The sequence below is a fragment of the Cynara cardunculus genome, assembly GCF_001531365.2.
Source record: "Cynara cardunculus var. scolymus isolate 2C chromosome LG 8, CcrdV1, whole genome shotgun sequence".
NCBI classification, from domain to species: domain Eukaryota; kingdom Viridiplantae; phylum Streptophyta; class Magnoliopsida; order Asterales; family Asteraceae; genus Cynara; species Cynara cardunculus.
The window spans coordinates 24,585,499-24,591,498 of NC_037535.1; positions in this window are offsets into that span (position 1 = coordinate 24,585,499).

Below are 6,000 nucleotides of genomic sequence, written 5' to 3' on the forward strand. Positions count from 1 at the left end.
TCATCCTATTTTTATTCGTATTTATTTCATGTACTGTTTTCCCTTCCTCCAAAAGTACCAAAAATTATTGATTCTTTGTCGTTATTAAATAAATAAATTATACGAAATAACATACTTTAACTTCATTCTTATTTTGGATAACATATTTTTAAAACCTTCATTTTGGTACTTAAACTGTAAAAGTTTTAAATATCTAAGTATTCGGGTAATCGATGAAACATTAACCGGTTACCATACTGATATAACGAATAATGTGATATTCAACTCAATATTATTTAAGTATGTGTACATTATTTAATTGAAACTCATAGGTAGGGCTATTAGATTTTAGATCCCAGATAAACCTCCCGTGGTGCTCAATACGATGCTTGACTCCATGTGATGCCTTTTAAGTTTCTTCAAATTCCTTTTTGTTTCCAAATTCCAAGGCATTTTCTAAATTAATGTTATATTTAATATATTTAAATAAAAAAGCTGATTATCGACAACTTTCACTATTTAGCTGTTGAGACTAACAGGAGGGTTCGGAATCAAAGTACCAAAGTTGCACTCAGCCGGGTGACTAAGAAATGAGTAGAATTTCGTGTGTAGGGGCGAAATCCGTAAATATACCAAGGAAAACCAAAAGCCCATGCTTTCGCACCCCAACTTCAGTAGTAGAAATGTTCGGGATCAATGGTTGGACCATGCAAACTAAAAATAAAAAAGGAGCAATAGCTTCTCTCTTGTTGGGACCTGTGTTGTATTTGATCAAGTCATCTCGTCCCTTTGTCAACTGAGTTATAAGTCAAAAGCATTATATTTGTACTAGAAGGGTACTCGTGCAATGCAGCGAGATATATCTCGATTTTAATATTTTATTTTATTATTTCTCTCTGTCGGATTTATAATACGATTTTATGTGTGTTTAAGAAAACAATAATGATTTTATTTTTGAATAAAATATAATTTTGAAGATATCATAAAAATTTGAAAAAAATTATATCAATGTTAATATCAAATCAACTATCTAAAAGTTCTCATTTTTATGTAATTTCTTTATTTATTATAATTTAATTTAAGTTTAATAACGAAATAGTTTATTTTTTGGTTTAATTATATAACATTTTATAAATATAATAATTAATTATTCTGTTATAACCCAATGATTATCCTAATTATATTTAAATTTTTTATATTTAAAATGAGATTTTTATCTTGTATTTGATTATGTTTATCTACAGTTAGTTACACGAATTAAGATTTAGAGCTTTAATAAGTTGTACTTACGCACAATCTACTTGTAATCTTGAGTTTTAAGTAAGATGCATTAATAAACAGTATTTTATGCATAAAAAATAGTTTCTAAGAGTTTTTGTCAAATACTTTATAATATAGTATAGATATGTTAAAAAAATATCAAAAATAATACGTGAATACAAATTTCATTTTTTTATTTATTTATATTGAATTGTAAAAAAAAAAATCTCATAAGTTGGGACCTTAAGCAGGGTCGAAACTATTAGGAGATAAGCGTGTATCTGTTCACTCGATTACTGTAAGAGAAAAAAGTAGTTGTCTGAAAGGTGAGCCGGCTTGATTTTGAGAGGTGTTCTTAAATATTTTGAAACCAAATCTATAACAAAATTTAAAATATGAGCGAGATAGTTGGATTACCGCTTTATATAGAAAAGGTAACGGGTTTGAATTTTTCAGGTAAAAGTTTATTTTCTCATCTTTTAATTTTAGACTCCCCTAAGTCAAACCCTGTTAACGTTCTCACCAAATCAAACTGCAATTCTACAGATCTTTGATTCACCTTAAATGTGCACCTGCTCTTTCGTAAATTTAAAAGCAGTCTAACTCTTTTGCCCACACTTCTGTGTCGGCAAAACGTATTTTGCTCAATAATTATGTGTTCTGTAATTCTACATAACCTTTAACGTTGTATATATTATTTTATATATTTTTGTTTCTATGATTTGTTTGGACCAAAAATTTATGGTATATTTTAAGATATCTTGAAACATATACACTCTTTAATTTGTATAAGTTATTTTTATTATGTTATATATAATAAGATGTTAATAAACCAGGTAAAATATTAGTATATTTTAAGGACAAATTATATAAAAAAGTAACGTATTTCAACTTAATTTTTATTTTTGGGTAACGTACTTTTAAAACTTTCATTTTAGTACCTAAGATGTAAAATTTTAAACATTTAAGTATCCGGGTGAATGATTAACTCTTTCTTCTAATAAACCACAGTACATAAAAACTAATTTTAGATTAAGATATCCATGTCAGCAAATGATACTGAATTGGATACCACATCATTCGCCACATCAACATGATAACCAGTTACCTGGATGCTTAAACATACTTTATATCTTAAATACTAAAATAAAAGTTTTAAAAATACGTTATCCAAAATAAAAATCAAATTAAAGTACATTACTTTTCATTTTCTTGTATCTGGAGAGGCTCTTGGAAAGCAAACCCCATCCCTGCAGATCCAACATCAAACCTTGGAAACCAAGGTGCAGATGAGAAATTCCAAAACCTAAACTTGTCATATTTCATGAGGTGGGCCCTCTTCCCATATCTCATTTGTAACCATATCTATTTCAAAAGGATTTTTAGTTTAAATATAACAAACCCTAAATAAAATTTATAATAAATGTAAAATGTCGTAACAGATATTTATAATAAAAATATATGATTGTTTGGGATTAATTATGTATACTATGTTATAAAGTATTTGATAAAAACTTTTAAAAAATCATTTTTTATGTATGAAGTACTGTTTATTGATGTATATTATTTAAAATTCAAGACTACAAGTAAATTATGTGTAAATGCAACTTATTAAAGCTTTATGTTTGAATTCGTGTAACTAAATGCAGATAAACATAATCAAATAGAGGATAAATATCTCATTTTTAAATATAAAAAAATCTAAAATATAATTAAGATAATTACTGACTTCTAACAAAATACTTAATTATTATCGTTATTAAAAATTATATTATTAAACCAAAAATAAAAAAATTAAAGAAATACATAAAAAAGAGAAATTTTAAATAGTTAGTTTTCTACTAATATCAATATTCTTTTCAATTTTTTATGATATATTTATATTTGTATTTTATTCAAAAATAATAACATTATCGTTTTCTCAAAACCACATAAAATCGTATTGTAACATCGACTGAGACAAAAAAGAAATAAAACAAAATATTAAAATAGAGATGTATCTCGCTGCATTATGCGAGTATCTTTCTAGTTCATTATAAATAAGACATGAAATATTGGTTCCATGGTTTTCAAGATAACAGTTCTCATTTGAATCTGCTTCTATATTTATATACATATATATATAGAGAGAGAGTCAAGTTCATATGAGAACAAACCAAATAATAGAACAAGAAAACAGTCGAATCACATGTGAATTTACATTAAGGGGGTGTTTGGGATTGCTTATTTGAAACAACTTATATTTTTCTATAAAAGTGCTTATCAACTTATTATAAGTTAGAATGGTTTAACTTCTTCAAAAACTTCTTATTACCGGTATAAGTTATTTATCCAAACACTCAAAAGTGCTTATTACCGGTGTCACACCGAAATAAGTCAATAAGTTGTTTTTATGAACAATCCCAAACACCCCCTAAATCACATGTGATACACGCGACTAGGTCGTAGACCACATTGTCCACACACCTTTTGCGTTGATTGTTAGTGTAAAATCACATAAAATTTTGCAAATGATTTGACCGTTTTCGTATTCTTTTATTTGGTTGCATTTCTTGTTTGAATCTCCCTTTATTTGTTATATATATATATACACACACACATACACACACGCGTGTTGTTAAGGGGATGGTTTGACGGTTGGACCCTTGTATGTACCTAACGTTTAATATGGTGCATGTCTTGTTTCAATCTTCTCAAGGGAATTATTGACTTATCTAAGGACATGTTTATCAGATGAAAAACCTACAATTTGTTTATTTGTATGAAAAGACGTCATATACAAATGTTATCGTGACATGATCGAAATTTAAATATATAATAGATCATCGGATGGCCTGTCTTGTTTTAGGAAAATAAACCCATCTTTCATTACTAAAAAAGCCCTTTGCAACATGCTCATACGTGCACTTGTCGACCCAAATAACCAACCCTATTTTTGTCTTTTTTACTATTCCGTTTTTCAGGCCAAAGCAAGGAATAATGGGCATTTGGGTTTCAGTTTCGGTTTGGGTTTGGGTTTGGGTTCGTATTCCTTTGCCACTACTTAGGGACGCTGACACACTGTCTACACGAGTTGAATTGAAATGACGGAAATGCACATTCCCTTATTACGACCAAAGCAAGGAATAACGACACATACACATTTCTACATACACGAGTCGAAATGACGAAAACGCCCATACCCCTGTTATAGCCAAAGCAAGGAATAATGACATCTGGGTTCGCGTTCGGGTATAGACGTTTTTACGTATATGGGTCCAAATGACGAAAATACCCTTAGAAGAGGAGGCACATGGGCATTGAAATGAATGTTGGGTAGATGAAGCACACATAAGATGTATATCTGGTGGGGGTAGCCATCTCACATCAATAAATAAATATGGAGATCATGTTGTCATGAATGGATGGAAGGTGGAGGTTGTCTATGGACATCCATCAAAGATTGAAAGAATAATTCATTTCCTTACCATTTTAAATAACTCCCCCAAGATCTGAAATCTGACCAACCTCCATGTGATCCTATGTTTTTTAATATTATATAGTCATAGAATACAAACACTTTATGCATAATTTACTTATTCTCCTTAAAATACTGATAAATGAACGAAAATAGCATGACAGATAACCAAATGGTCTTTGGTCTAGCGGGATCGTAGCTTTTGACATCTTAGTAGAGGTCAGGAGTTCAAACATCATCAATATGTGAGGAGGGTGTGTGAGTTTATTTGTTGTATTTGTCGTATATAAATATCAGGGTCGTCCTTTAGCATGTTAAATGCAAGATTTTGAACAGGCCCCGAGATTTGGGGACCAAATTTACATGTGTTTAGGGTTTTTTTTTATCGACATGTGTAAAACTATAGCCGAAATTATTTAGGTTTAAACTGTTAATTGTTTGGTTTTAAATTAATGATTTATGTTTAGTTTCATATTGTTAATCGTTTAAGTTTGCCCATTTTTGTTCTTAATATATATTCTCTATTATCTCATTTATGCAAAAAGAACCTCCAAAAAGATTGAAACGTTCCTGATAAATATTATATACTTCAAAAAAAAAAAAATATAGTATAACAGATATAATTTTGAGGATTGTAGAACGTTTATCTAGTTGTAAATGTTGGATCTTGATTTACCAAGTGTCGTTTTAGAGATGTATTCAGAGATGGATGTAGATGATCTGTTGGATATGTGTGTGTGTATATTTATACTATCTTATTAAGCAAATTCATCAAAAGTTTTAAAGTCTTAAAATTCTAAATGACCAAGATACTCTTTCACTTTTTCACCCATTCTTCTCCTCACATACACTCACCCCCTCACATACATTTAACTCTCACATTCAAAGGATTTTTTTTTAAAATTATAATTTTAAATTTACATTTTATATCTCTATAATTAGTTAATTAATTACTTTACGTCCTTTACTTTTAAATGTTTTATTTTAAACATTTATCAAATTAACATACATAATCGTATATCAAATAAAACATGTTTAAAAAATACATTTTTATTTTAACAAGTTACACTAGTATAATCGTCTCGTTAATACATTCGAAATGAGTCCAATATTGAATAGTTTTTGATTTAATTATATGATTATATATTATATATACTGTGAAAACATATTTTTAATGTTTATGATTTTACTTTTATAGTTATTTATTTATATATATGCTATACATTTTGGGATTAGGCTGTCCAAATTGCATTGTATAATATGTTCTTGGGTTTTTTTGAAATATATATATACATGTATTAATT